General features: G+C 41.0%; 1 protein-coding gene across 19 annotated transcripts in view; it reads right to left on the reverse strand.

The window, feature by feature from the left end:
* Positions 1 to 15,899, reverse strand: part of PSD3 (pleckstrin and Sec7 domain containing 3) — a 646,842-nt gene that overhangs the window by 370,480 nt on the left and 260,463 nt on the right. Inside the window, exon 1 of one of the 19 annotated variants that reach the window (XM_070253283.1) lies at positions 5,523 to 5,594. The exons of the other annotated variants lie outside the window; for them this stretch is intronic. The gene's annotated coding sequence lies outside the window, so the exon portion shown is untranslated. Of the gene's footprint in view, positions 1 to 5,522; positions 5,595 to 15,899 lie in introns of those variants that run through there. 19 annotated transcript variants of the gene reach the window in all.

Here is a 15,899-nt window from a genome sequence, read left to right on the forward strand (position 1 = left end):
TAATTTTCTGGCATAGTCTCAACCTAAAGCCTGAGAACCACTCTCCAAAGAAAGGTTCCTCTTGAGCAAGGGTTCTTAACCTCAGTTCCATGGGAGTCTGTCAATAGAATTCTGGAAGTCTGAAGTTAGATAGGGGAAAAAGTTAGATCTTTATTTTCACTTTAAGCTGAAATTTAGTATTTTTTTCAAATATGAAGGTATGCAACAAACCACAGTATTATTATCAGTAACTGTAACTTTGTCACCAATAGAGATCATAACCATTTTCACATCATATAACAATTACTGCAGATATCATGAAATATCATTTATAGTCATCCCCACTTTCAAATGATAGTAGTTACTAGACCCACCACTAACTCTTCTTATGAGTAAAGAAAAACAATATATTACCACATCACAAGTATCTTTAATATTTTGGTAACCAACATAATTGGTTACTTCTGCAGCTCCATGTATATTACTATATGCACTTAAAAAGCATGATACTGACAAGACATCCAGAGCTTTACCAGACTGTCAAAGGGGCCATGCACAAAAAGAGACCCTGCTCAAGAGCACTGTGCCTCAAACTGCAGCTCATGACCCATTAGTGGCTGTGTAATCAGTTGTGCGTGTCATGACCAGATTATTATACAAGTAAGTTTATACACACACATATATTTAACAAAATAAAACTGAAAATACCAGAGTAGATAACACATAGTAAGATAAACATTGTTTTAGAAAACTTCTAAGTTGTGCGTGTGTGTATGTGTGCGTGCGTGTACTGGATCACAATGTAAAATGTATTTCTCACCATGAGTCATGGTCAAAACTTTTGGAAGCACACTGCTCTAGAACAGCTCTCAAACTTTAGCATGAATTAGCATCACCTACAGGGCTCATTAAAACACATACTGGAGGGACCAGCCCCGTGGCCTAGTGGTTAAGTTTGGTGCACTCCACTTTAGCGGTCGGGCTTCAGTTCCCCGGGCACAGACTTACAGCACTCATTGGTGGCCATGCTGTGGCAGTGACCCACGTACAAAAGACAGGAGGACTGGCACAAATGTTAGCTCAGGGTGCCTCTTCCTCAGCAAAATAAATAAATAAGAAGTACTTTAAACACACACACACACAGACATACACACACACTGAGGGTTCACCCAGAGTTTCGGATTCAGTGCATCTGGGATTTTTGGTCTGGGAATTTGCATTTTCTAATAATTTTGCAGATGATGCTGATGCTGCTGGTCCAGGGACCAAATTTTGCACAGCACTGCTCTAGACTAGTGTCTTTCATACTTGACTAGATATATGCATCACCTGGGAATCTTGTTAAAACATAGATTGAGCAGGTCTGGGGTACAGCCTGAGACTCCGCATTCCTAAAAAGCTTCAAGGCAATGCTGATGCTGGTCCATAGAGCACACTTGTGCTAAGGCTTGAAAGCGAAGCAGTGTTCAAAGCACATTCCGAATTTCACAGAAGAGAAACAGTTTTTAAAGAGATTCTCTCCCCAGAAGTAAAAGACTAAAGGGCTCGACCCTAATAAAGTAATCCATACTACGACAATTATGGAGGAACCTAAAACTCAACATTCACCCCCAAATCTAAGCATTAACATTCCCCTGCCTTGCCTGGTGAAATAAAATTCACTCCATTTACATTAACTATTCTTTTTTTTTTTTTTCCTGCAGAGAAAGATTTCCCCTGAGCCAACATCTATTGCCAATCTTCCTCTCTTTTATACATGGCTCACGGCTACAGCATGGCCGCAGATGAGTGGTGTAGATCCACGCCCAGGAACTGAACCCAGGCCGCCAAAGAAGAGCGCACTGAACTTAACCACTAGACCACCAGGCCGGCCCCTCATGTTAATTATTCTTAAAGCCACAAGCCCCAATGATATATCCTCTCTCCATGCCAAGGGTTACAAATCTTCACCCATCTCTACGATAATTTTTGCAGGTCTGAAAAACTGTATTTGAAACAATCAACTTGATGGAAGACCCACATAATTCAGCACTACTTTTCCTTCTGTATTACTCACTGAATAAAATATATTCTTTTGTTTTATCACAGTCACTTTAGAAACAGAAGCCTTATTAGGAAGTACAGGATATGAACAGTCGCAAATGGAGTGACTGTCAGATGCTGCAGGCTCACGGCCAGGCTGGGTCTTCCACTCAGCGTCACACCAACGCGGAGGCTTTGGACTTCTGCTTCCCTATTAATAGAGGGTTATTCAAATTTATCTCTAAGGTGCCTCCTAATTCTGAAACACAAAGATTCTTCACACTTCTGAACCACCTTCACAGATATTTCACTAAGGAGGAAAAACATAAATCTTCTCCTTGTGATAAAATTACAATGACTTGATAACCAAAATGTGCCCTCCACTTAAAAATGCAACTCCACCACTAAACGGACAGGACAAATAAAATTCCAACCTCACATTTTATATGGCTTTTCAAATTTACAAAGAACTTTCAGTTATATTATCCAACTCTCAAGATATTACTGATAATAATTACCAATTTTAGACACAAGAGAAATACTACTTATATAAAATAACTCTTTTAACTGTCTAGCTACAAAAAATCAAGAGAAAGCAGAAAGCTGCACGCAAATTTCAGAAGTAAAAGTAATTTGCAGTTGATTTGGGAGGGGAAAGACGGGGCCAGAGGAGGCACAGTGGAGGTAGGGGCTGAGAGCAGAGTTTGAGGAGGGTGACATGCTCCTTCATCTCCTTATCATTTCAATTTCAGTATGATGTTCAGAGGATGAGAGTCCCCTAGTCAGTCAAAGTTCAGTATTACAGAATACTTTAGGCCAGAGAAGATGAAAAGCTAAATTAAAGATTATAAAAATATTTCACAACTCACTCAAAACTCACACTTGATTCCAACATTCACACTCCACACTCAATTCTGTTCAACCCCATCTGCTCCCATCACCCAGCAGAAGTCAGGGCCATGGAAAGAGGGCACTGCTCATGCCAACTCAAGGGTCAGCAAGAACAGGAAGCTGAGCACTAACACTGTAAAAGGCAATGGTTAGGTGTTACAAATGCTGTCCCCCAAAAGTCATATGTTGCAATCCTAACCCCCAGTACCTTAGAGGTGACCACATTTTGAGACCGTCTTTAAAGAAGTAATTAAGTTAAAATGAGTCATTAGGGTGGGCCCTAATCCAATATGACCGGTGTCCTTATAAAAAGAGGAGATTAGGACACAGACACACAGGGACAACTGTATGAAGACAGAGGGAGAAGCAGGCCATTTTCAAGCCAAGGAGGGAGGCTTCAGAAGGAACCAAACATGCTGACACCTTGATCTCAAATGTCTAGCCTCCAGATGTGTGAGAAAGCAATTTTTTCTCACCGTCTGTGGTACTTTCTGATGGCAGCCTAGCCAATTAACACATAAGGAAAAGCCAAAAGAGTTAAGAGCAAAAGGGAAGTTGTTTAGGACAGGTAACTTAAGTCCTGTTGAAAGGGAACACAACCAGTCCAAGTCACACCACAGAATACTCAAAGGCCAAGGAAGGGGAATGGAGGGAGTGAGGAGCTAAAACAAGCAGGACTGGTGAGAAGGAATGGTTATCAAGCAGTTAGATCCCCAGACTCCCACCTACTTCATCGGGCAACTGTCCCTGGTCCACCCAGGCAGAAGAATGGAGCTTCATCCACCAGAGAGATTTCACAAAGAACATCCCTGGCCCGGGGGACACCAGGCACAACTGATACAAGGATACCACAGTGGAAACGGGACTTGTTTGCAGGATGTTAAGATGCTTAGACTTCTCTCCCACGCAGCCTATGGAATACTGACACCCGAGACCCTGCAGGCAGGAGATCTGAAGAGTTTTCTCTGCAGAAAGCAACCAGCCCAAGAAGAAAGATCTAAATAATTCAGTCAGGGGTGCACTAATAACAGCCTAACCAGATCCTTCTACAGTGAAGCTTAGAACTTCCAATTGGCTATTTAACCTCACTATTATATTACATTATATTCCTTAATTCTCATGACTATGACATTTTTTGAAAATTACAGACCAGTTATTTTGTAGAATATTCTTCAACTTGGGTTTGTCTTTACCTTTCCTCATGATTAAATTCAGATTACACATCTTTGACAAGAATATCACAGATGTGATGCTGTTCTCCTCTTTGCATCCTATCTAATGGAATATAATTTCAATTTGTCCCACTACTTATCGCATGCATTCACTGTGATCTGCCACCCTTCTCCTCTGTCAACTTAAACTTTTTCTCTTTGTAATCAATTAGTTTGCTGTGGAAAGATACTTAGAAACAAGGTAAATATGCCATTCCTCATGAAATTTTCAACTTGTAAATTAATTTATATTTATCAGTATGGACTGAATTTATGTTTTATCCAGTGAGTTGTAATCCACCACATTCATTATTTATTTCAATACTCAAACTTCCTGGTTTTGGCCAGTGAAAGCTCTAGCTGGCTTCTGTGTCTTTTTGACACGTCCCCGTTATTCTCTGAGCACTTCTTTACTTTCTGGTACAATAGGATGGTCCAGGCTTCTCCCTGGAATCAGTCATTTCTTTAAAAAAAAAAAAAAAAAAAAAAAAACCTGGTCTCTTTTAGTGAAGACTATTATTTACCATTTAGATACGAGAACTGGACATTGGGTAGTTGGGTATGCTCATTGCTACTGGGGTGTACCTGCTTGTAGACCAGCTCAGGAATAGAGATAGGAAATTTTAAACAGACAGGCACAAGCACACCTACACACACACACACACACACACACACACACACACACACACTCTGCAGTAGGCTGAATAAGGACCCTTCCCAGGATGTCTACATCCAAGTCCCCGGAATCTGTGAATGTTGCCTTATAATGCCAAAGACTTCGAAAACGTGATTAAATTTCTTAATATGAAGAGACTATCCTGGACTACCCAGGTGGGCCAAGATTTGAGACAGAGAAGAAAGTCAGAGGAAAGCAGAGTGAGAGAAAAGATGCTGTGCCATCAGACGGAGGCAGGGGCCACAAGGCAAGAAATGCCATTCTGGAGGCTGCAAATGGCAAGGAAACATCTCCCGAGAGTCTCCAGAGAAAGCACTACTTGCTGGCACCTTGGTTTTCGGCCCTAAATCTCATTTCAGACTTCAGGCCTCCAAAACTGTAAGAAAATAAATTTCTGCTGTTTTAAGCCACCAAGTTTGTGGCACTTTGTTATAGCAGCCACAGGAAACTAATACAGACAGAGAAATACATACACAAAAGCTCACACACTTTTGCGATCTACATCTATCTAATAAAAAAACTATGAGTTCCCACTCCCATTTCTTCGGTAAGTATACTTCTGCTGCTTTCAAATGCAAATAAGTTGTTAATGAAATAATCACAAGACTTAACAAGTAATTATTATTCCACTGATACTGTTCCTTGTTATTGCAGTCCATCTAAATATACTTTGCTCTTCCACTATAATGAAGAAATTTGTATTGAAAAGCAAACAAACAAAACCATGCATTGCCACAGTTTACCTGGTAATAAAGAGAGAGATCCAAATCACATCCTGTGCAGCACTTTTCCCTTCAAATGTAATTGACACATGCCTGCACATGAACAAGCTGAAAAGACCTGTGTCTGAGAAGGAGGGGGTGGTCCATGTAATTTACAACTCCCCTGCCCCCAGCCCCCACTCCCTTGACAGGCTAATTGGAATGATATTCCAAAGCTAGGAACAGCGCCAAGTAACACTGGCACAGAGAGCCTCTGGAGAATAAAGAGAGGCCAAAACAGCCAGGAGACAAACGGGATAACAGAAAGGCCATACCGTTGACTTCTGAAGGCTAGAAACGGCATCAAAACCAAAGGGCAAGGCCAGAAATGGACACAGGCTAAGGAGAAGACAGCGGCAAGAAGCAGAACTCAGCCCTCGTCACTCTCCAGCCCTGCTGCCAGCCTGTCTCTAACTGTGTGAGCAGAGCCAAGAGCTGAACCCGTGGCCCTTTCAAAAGCCCCTGATGGTCTAGTGTCATTTTCCCACCAGGTGCTGTCCATTCCCTCGGCCCAGGCCCTGAAAGCACACTTCCCTGGGCAGGGCGGGGGGCTCGGCTGCTCCTCCAGGCACGCGGTAGGGAAGCCAGACCAACAGGTGGCAGAGGACTGTGGAGCAGAGACAGGGGCACCATGCTGCCCTCCACTGACATGCAGGTCAAGTCAGGGAAGGGTAAGGAAGCAAGCCTTTGGCCAACTCAAAGGACTCCTGCCTTGATAATCTGCATCTTGGACCCATTTTAGTTGACTTCTGAGTAACTGGGAAGATTATATCCCCCTTTTAGGAACTGTGCCTGCCCTGGACAAGACTCTGAATTCACACTACATTATGACTTACTACACATGGGGACAGAGGCTTTATTTTTTTGGAGTGTGACGTAGAAAGTTAAGGGCTAGGAAACCAGGATGATAAACGTTCTGTAACAAAGCTTCCCGTAAAATAAAGGTGAGACACGGGGATGAAGTTTTCCTCACAGCTCCTTCACTAAGGCACCAAGTAACTAAAGTGTTGGAAAGCTTCAATGACAGAATCTAAAGAAAATTAGTGACCAAATGTTATTAGTGCACAACATATGTTCTGCCTTTCCCACCACTTCATAACTAGTGATGAGAGATGGTGAGGCCTTGACGGCAGACCTGCAGACCCAGCGATTCTAGTCTCCATGTGGCCTTTCTTGTTTCTCTACGTGCTACCTACCTTTGTCACCTTCCTCAGGGTCTTGTACCTGTGTACTTCCGATAAGGCTTAAAACTCATAAATGAGGCTGACAATATAAAGATCTAGATTTTAAAAAGAAAAACACCCACTTTTCAGTCTTTGAAGAGCTCTCCTTACTTGCTACAGGCTCCAGGTTCTCACTCAGGAGGCCAGGGCTTTCCACACGCAGGTACTACGAGGGAAGGCGGGAACACCGCAGAGAACTGGGAAAGCCAGCCCAGCAGAACCAGGGTCCGGCCCAGGAAATCAACCAGACTGTGAATGAATAACATTTACAAATGCCGCCCTGTGCACGCAACAAAAAAGGAGGATGGCTGGGGACTAAAAACAATCAAAACAAGTGTCACGCAAAGCAGACAGAGACCACAGGCTCACAGCAAGTGTTCATAAACATTTTTGCTGAATCCTTATAAACTCAGCAACCTCAAAACAGCCTTGAAGGCTTGGCAGAAATGCCATAAGGTTACATAAGTGAAAACTAAGTATCAGCCTTATTCACCTAAATCTAAGCTTTGCAACATAGGAAAGTGTCTTTAGTTACTCCAAAGTTTCCACTAACTTCTGATAAAAATTAAATCCATTCTAATTTTTTAAAAAACATGTCATTTGGCACTTTGACAGGAAGGAAAAATAGGTGTTAAATGTGAATCCAAGGTGGGCATCATGAACAGTGTCTTCTCATCTCAGTTTACTACATCTTTACTTCCCTTAACCTGAAAGTCACCTCTGGGCAGAGCTACATATCTTAGTGAAACACGTAATTCTAGGACTGGATCTTACAAATAAGACATGCTAAAGACTGTTCTTGATTAAGGTAAGAAAATCAGCCATAATTTTCTTCTCGTCCAAGGAAGTATGTGAGGGATTAAATAAATTAAACCAACACTCTTTTCTACTTACGAAGCATAAACCATTTACTCAACCTGCACGTACAGAGAAAAAATTACCTCTGGGCAAATACAAGCATTCTGAAAGTCATAAAATCCAGGCTGTAATTTAAGCTATAACAGTCCCTGGAATATTAGGAATAATGTGGTCTACCTACATTTTACCAGAGCAAAGTATCTCCAAACATGTGCCCCTTATGAAAAAGCCCAATGATGATGAGTTTGGTGTCATAAAGAGACAATCAGAAGAGTCAGGTCAGCCCCCTGGGAAGCATCTGGGTCTGCCTGCAGGACATAAATCCTGACCAGAGGGCACCAAGCATCTCACCCCCAGCTGTTAACAGATGCCCATTATGAAGAAACATGCATGAGCTGAGGGAAAGGGATCTATAAAACACGCATCTGTCAAGTCAAGGGCAAGAAGGACACTAAAGAGAACATAAGTCCTGCAAATAGAAATCTAACAAAATATTCCAAGTCAATTCTCAGACAAATAACACTAGTTAACAATGATCTGGATGAAATTTTATCATTGAAATTTTAATTTAAAATGATACAGAAAAGTAAAATATATATTATGTGAAATATAAAAATATAACAGGGTAATACCTCTGTCAATTACCAGTAAAGTCATTTCTTCAAAATGTCCTGACAAGGCAGAGGTATTAATTGCCTGATTTTCCACTGATAACTTCCCAGGGTGCCAGCTTCAGGAAAGTCAGATGGGCAGTCAAAAGGTAAAAGACACTACACAAACTGACAAAGTGACCTGGATTCTGATTTCAGAAGATCTCCTTTCTTTAAACAAGCGTTGCCTAGCTGGAATACTAAAAAGCTCCCATTTTCCGTGTTGAGCTTTTACAAAGACACAAACTATTCCTTTGTAAGCCAAAATGAGTAAAGTTCTCAGAAACAAACTGCTTACATAAGCATGTTAAAAGTAATTAATTCTTTCAGGACTTTTAGGTCCCATTTGGTCAATTACCTCTTCAGGGACATCAAGTTGACACTGTGCCCATACCAAGTTCATCAGCCTCACGCACAGATTCAGATGATCCAAGAACTGACTTGTTCTCACTCATACTGGAGAAAGATAATGGAGGGGTAGTGGAACATTCTAGAGCAGAATTGCTGCTGGTCCGGGGATGACCTGCGACAGTGTTGTGGGGTGCTTGTGGATAAACTGCAGCTTGTAAACTACTCAGGCCTGCCCAACTAGGTCCTGGAAGTGCAGCTGGAGGACCTGACTTTTCACCTAACTCCTCGAGCTGCTTAAGCTGGTGAATAAGTGACTGAGCTTGGTGAATAAATGATTTGCCAAGAGGTGTTTTCACTTTTATAGTTTTAAAGATGTTACACACACCCTATTCCCCATCCACCCAACCACATTCCCTAGTCTCTGAATGCCAGAGCTTCTGAAGGTTAGAGGCTTGTTCATTCTTTTTTTTTTAAATTTTTTTTTTTTTCAGAAAGACTGGCCCTGAGCTAATATCCGTGCCCATCTTCCTCTACTTTATATGTGGGACACCTACCACAGCATGGCTTGCCAAGCAGTGCCATGTCCACACCTGGGATCCAAACCAGGGAACCCGGGGCCGCCGAAGCGGAACATGCGAACTTAACCACTGAGCCAACAGGCCGGCCCCAGGCTTGTTCTTTCTATTTTCACATCCATAATTGGAATATAAAAATAATGTGATAAACGATATTTTTTAGGTTGAATTCAAATAATACTTAATACTTCACAAAGTATTACTAAGAGTTAATTTTAAGAACGCTTGCTGGGGCTTCCTGGAAACCTAGAAACTGACTTGTTTCTGTAGAAAAATAAAAGCTGAGTTCCAAATAATTTAATTATAAATGAACTTTGGGGATTCACTTATAAAAGTTGGAGATTGCCTTTACATGTTATTTAGACAGGTGGTAAAATCTGGTTAACTGAGGTTGGCAGCTCACATCAATTGATGAACAAAGACAGCTGCTGTGAGTCTGATTACAGACCCCCAATTTCGCTTGGGGGAGCTGAAAACAAATCATCTTCCATACAAGAGCAAATTAATGAAAAATATAAGGAAGTGGTGGTATTATAACAATTCTATTATTTGGAACACAATAATCCAGCAAACACATATTCAGAACATAGAAAGTAGATTTTCAGAGTGGCCAAAGTATACATGTTTAAAAGTCCAAGCAATTAAATACACATACTTTATTCAGGAGAGCCCCTCAAGGCTCTTATATATGGACAATTTGGGGAAATTTCATTATTTTCTAACTCTCATAAGACTCTACTGTATTAGGGAGAAGGGCTAACAGCAAGCAGACACTACCAAAAATCAAGAATGACAACCCCAAGTCTGACTGTAAAGAAAAATGATAAAAGACAACATAAAGTTAAGGACAAGCATAGACTGGGAGTAAATATTTGCAACATATACTTAAATATCCAAGATATAACAAATTCCAACAGATCAATAAGAAAAAGACAAACCCAATAGAAAAACAGAAAGAAGACAAAACCAGACAATCTAAGAAATGCAAAAGTAAATGACCAATATATGTTAAATGATGTTCAACCTTGCTAAAAATCAGTGAAATACAAAATAAAAGCTACCAAGTTTTACGCATCATATTGGCAAAAATTAAAATGTATGAACATATTAAAATTTTTTCATTTGGAAGTAACAATAGTCTGACTTCATAGGGTTTTTGCAAGGATAAAGGAAGATAACATGTGAAGCATTTAGAACTCAGCTCGGGACATTAGAAGTGTCCAACAGATGTTAGTTGCTGCTGTTATCATTATAATTACCATTTGTATTTCTACATTATTTGGTTTACATCTCTCTCTTATTCAACTATAAGCCTTTGGAGTAGAGGAGTTAAGGGTGCATTTTTTAACAACAATTTTTATTCAATAATATACTGTTAATATATTTTCATTTCATCAATACATATATACCTTACTTTCTCGACTACATAATACTCTACTGTATGGCTATAACATAATTTATTAGCTTATCAATTTCTTACTATGGTAAATAGTGTTGTAGTGATCAAGTTTCTACGTACTTCTTTACATTTCTTTTCTGATTATTAGTTTAGGAAAATCTCCTAGAAGTAGAATTTTGGGGTGAAAGGCATAAGACTCTTGATGTGTGCTGCTGAGCTGCCCTCCAGAGAGCCTGTCCCAGCAGTGGGCAGGAATTCTGCTTTCAATCATGTCTGAAATTCCATCCAAATCACAGTTCTTAGCATATTCTACATACCTAATAAATCGGATGAATGGAAGGAAAGACAGAAGGAAGCGGAGAGAAAAGGACATTTGTAGGAAAACAATCATTTGAGGAAAGGCAGGCCGCTGGGGAAGCGCAGAACATGTTCAGAAAATGACAGCTAGCCCAGTTAAGCTGCTGGTAGGACATAAAGGGAGGCTAGGAAAAGAGAAACAGATCAGTGCTTCTCAAACTGCAGTGGACAGACCAAACACTCAGGGATCTTGCTAAAATTCCAGGTCTGATTCAATGGGTCTGGGGTGGGGTCTAAGATTCTGCGTGTCTAAGAAGCTCCAGGTGACGCTGAGACTCTTGGTCCAGGAATACACTTTAAATAGTAAGGAAGCAGATGATTACACTGAAGAAGCAGATTAGCACCAAAGAGTTTCAAACGTCAGGCTAAAGAGTTCGGACTTGGTATTCAATTATTTGGTAGTCAATTTAAGGGAGGGAGGTATATTAGAAGTTTCTGAGCAAACGACACCTAATCACTAGAGAAAAGTCAGACAGGAGAACTCCTAATGCCACAGCACCAACCAAGTCTTACTTAGACTATGGTTTATGTTGTTTTGTTTGACATTTTAATATTTTCTCTGCTTGGGTTAATATTGTAACAAACGAGGCTACTACTTTGGCAAAGTATCAGTGCTTTACATATATCCCTTTCTAGCCTAAAGATTATTGTTAATAATGGAAGAGATGCTTAACAGATAAAGACAAAAGGATTAAGGGTTTTGCTCTTCTTTAACTCCCTACCCACTTCTTCTCGGGCCCATTCACCAGAGGCCATACCCCAAAGCTCCTGGTCACTGCTTTATCACTGTTTCTGGTGACAACCGGGAGTCCAGACAGAGGTGCTGTCTATAAAAATGACACAATGGGGTGGGCCCCATGGCTGAGTGGTTAAGTTCACACACTCCGATTCGGCGGCCCAGGGTTTCGCCAGTTCGAGTCCTGGACGTGGACGTGGCACCGCCCATCAAGCCACGCTGAGGCAGCATCCCACATACCACAACTAGAAGGACCCACAACTAAAAATACACAACTATGTACCGGGGGGTTTTGGGAGAAAAAGGGAAAATAAAATCTTTAAAAAATAATAAAATAAAAACAACACAATGTTGTGTCCCCCGCCCATACCTACAACTAACTATAACTATTTCAAATGCAGCAAGAGGTGAGTGCCAACCTTCAGAGCACATATCACTCACCTCACATGCCCAGGCTTCAGAATAAATAATCACTCAGGAAAGAAGGCTGACGGGGGGCTGGCCCCGTGGCCGAGTGGTTAGGTTCGTGCGCTCCGCTGCAGGTGACCCAGTGTTTCGTTGGTTTGAATCCTGGGCGGGGACATGGCACTGCTCATCAAACCACGGTGAGGCAGCGTCCCACATGCCACAACTAGAAGGACCCACAATGAAGAATGTACAACTATGTACTGGGGGGCTTTGGGGAGAAAAAGGAAAAAAATAAAATCTTAAAAAAAAAAAAAAAAGAAGGCTGACGGCACACAACTCGAGAAGTACATCTAACTGAGGGAAACACAGTCAAAGGTAAGAAGAACCTAGAGAGAGGCCAAATCTCCAAGAGCTAATTCCACATCACCCCATCAACCTCCAGCCTCTCCATACATCATCAGCACCGAAGAGCTGACAGAAGCCAGCATTTGCTGAATTTCTTTCCGCTATTCCATTCCAGCTTGGAAAGGGAGGGATGAAAAGAACAGACAGGAGCAACTCTGGCAGGCTGAACTCAACACCTGGTCTCACCCCACAGCAACACTTCAGATCACAGCAGCTGCCGAGGCCCTCGTGAGGCTCTCTCAGGAAATTGCTGCTTGCTGAAGCTCATGAGATCATCAAGTTAGTAATGAGTGCACTTGCTCATGGGGCGAAGTGTGGGTGCAGCTGGTGTGATCAAGAAAGCGAGGGACCTGTGCTGCGGTCACATGTCTCAGGCCAGGACACTTCAGACGTCTGCCATGGCACACACAGACACCGGGGGAGTGTGAAGAGATATAAACCATTCGGAAGATAATTTGGCTATTTCTATCAAAACTTGAAATGTACACACACTTTTAGCAATTCTACTAGTAGGAATTTATTCCAAAAAACACCTACATGCCAAAATGATGTTTGTTTCAGCAAAATACAAGAAACAACTTAAAGGTCTATCAACAGGGGTCTAGTTAACTGTTGTGGAACGTGAGGAAATACAACAGGCACACTAACAAGAGAATGAGGAAGACTTTAAGTTCTACAACAAAACTATCTCCAAGACATACTACTGAGTAAAAATTGCAGGGTGGGAAACCATGTGTAGAATACGCAACCATTTATGGAAGGCGGAATGTGTTGTGTGTACACACACGTAATCTCTGGTAACAGGTTGCCAGGGAAACTGGGTTTCTGAGGTTGGAGAAGGACTTTCATTTTATAGCACCTACCCTTTTGTGTTAATTACTTTATTTATTTATTTATTCATCATATACCATGTATTATTATTTCCTATTTAGAAGGGGTTGGGGGTTTTTGGTGGTTTTGTTTGTTTGTTTGAAGGTTTCCCAGTGCATGGATTCCTTCTGAGCACTCAAGGAGTTACAGAAAACATTGACGTGTTTTCCTGTGAAGGACAACTGCAGGTCAGTCTCCCAAAACTAAACGCAAAGACTGCAAACAAGAGATCAGCACAATGAATTCAACAATCTAAAAAAACGATAATTCATCATGACCAAGTTGGGTTCATCCCAAGAATGCAAAGCTTTTTTAATTTTAGATATTGATTAATATAATTTACCTTACTGACAAATGAAAGGAGAATAACCTATATGATTACATGTAGAAAAATATTTGATAGAATTCAAAATCAGTTTATTATTTTAAAAAGAAGCCTTAGAAAACTAGGTACAGAAAAGAACTTCTGTAATCTGAAAAAGGCATTACAATACAACCCAGAGTAAAGGTCACACTTAATGGTAACATTCTCTTCCTGTAAGTCCTATGAGCAAATAATACAAAGGTGCTTAGTAGCGGCTCTGAACTCCTTTCTGGAAGATAGCCCCTTTAAAATATCCTACATACGATTTCAGGATATTTCAAGAATTCTTACTTCAGAATTTCCAAAGCCAGAAGTTCCATGAATCCCAACTGAAAAATTTTGAAGTAAAGGCTTTAAAAAAAGTGTAAAAATAGGAAGCCATTCTATAGCACTATCAGATTCATAGTACTAAAACAAAACTATACACTTAAAGTGCTCAAAAAACTTGAACGGGTCCTCAGCACACAAAATAAAGCCCACACTCTGCAGGCCTGCACAACATGGCTCCAATCTCCTATTCCAACTCTTCTCTCACTTTCCACTACACTAACCAACAGTATTCATCGACTCAGCGTTTAACGCCTTAGGACGCCACCAACCTTGCCTTCCACCCTTCTCTCCAAGCTCACATCCAATCAAGAGGGAAATGGGAGTCTTGACATCATCTTTATTACAGATAAAGCTGACTAGAGAAAACAGTTGTAGATCTGTGACAAGAATCAGCCAGACTTCCCCAGCTAGTCACTGACACAGCTAGACAACCCCAGCTACCCTAGAAGGACCAGGTGTGTTTAGGCAGAAAAAGCCAAGCGCAGGTGTTTCTGAACAGAGAGGCCAGGTGGGCACTGAGCTGAGGATCCTCCTTCTTTCTCCCCAGTTCGGTCATTAGAGAAGTCACTCTTCTACCCATGGTGGTCCCTCTGCCTAGAAACACGAGGCCAGGCAAATGTAGGCTGCCGCACTAACATTCAACTCTTTTTTCCAAGGCACAGTCCCACCCCTGACCTGAAAACCATCCCATCCCAGACAACATTTTTCATGTCATCCTTTCTTTGGAAGTCCTAGCACTTAATCCCTGTGCTACTCCTTTGATTCAACACTTACAATAATCTATCTTGTACTGATGAGTGATCTATCAAGAGAAAACAGACAGTAAGTTCCCTGAGCCTGGGACTCTATTTGATTTCTGAGCTCTCGACCCTTCGATGCATGCCCTGAACGAAGATGACACTCAAGTATCCACTGACTTTGAAAAATTATTAATGTCAGAATGGGGAGTGTAGTCTTTGCTGGGTAAGAAGGAATCCTAATTAAGGAGAAACAGGATCAAGAGGTGTTTTCTGACGATTAACAGTCAATGGCACGTCTGGTTAGAATATATGATACAAAGAAGCAGCAGGAGACGAGATAAAAGAGAAGCAAGAGAGAAAACTGCAGTTCCTTAGATGTGATTTGGAAAATGGTTCACTGAATGTCAGAGTAATAAATTAAAGCAGAAATCATGAAATAATGCAAGGCTGTCCAAGAAACAACTGAATAAAAACAAATCCTAAACTGCAATAGGAAATCTTAGAAAATGCATAAATACAGAAAGGGTCGCTGTAGGTCACTAGCCGGTAATAAACTGCTGCTTCTGTGATTATTGCTCACATAACAGCACTGTTATGTCACTTTCATACTCTTTCTAGTCATCACCACTAGATCCCAAGTAGATCCCTATTAGAGTTCCAGGCCTAACGGAAAAAATAATGAAGATGATTTGAGGAGCTGAAAATGAGACTTCCAGAGGGAGTAAAAAAGCCTGGGGCGAATATAGAAACATCTCAGAGGGGTAATCCGACTCTTGAAGACTGTAAGTTAGAGAACATGGCACTTTTATACATTTTACAACCCCGTTAAAAAGCGGACAAATTCAGCAACAGAAAAAATTTTAGTTAAATACGAAGGAGAAACTCTCTCTATATAAGCATTGTTAATGAAGCAGTGGTAGAAACAATACAATCTTTTTTAATTAGTCAACTCAGTACTTAGGAGTCCAAGAGTTGTCAACACGATGGGACAGCAATACAGAACACAGAGAAGGTTGTTATAATTTAAGCTAACGAAATAAACACAAAGACAACAAAAAAAGAAGAGCCATAAAAATTAAATATATACAGAAGG

The sequence above is a fragment of the Equus caballus genome, chromosome 27, assembly GCF_041296265.1.
Source record: "Equus caballus isolate H_3958 breed thoroughbred chromosome 27, TB-T2T, whole genome shotgun sequence".
In the NCBI taxonomy this organism is placed as follows: domain Eukaryota; kingdom Metazoa; phylum Chordata; class Mammalia; order Perissodactyla; family Equidae; genus Equus; species Equus caballus.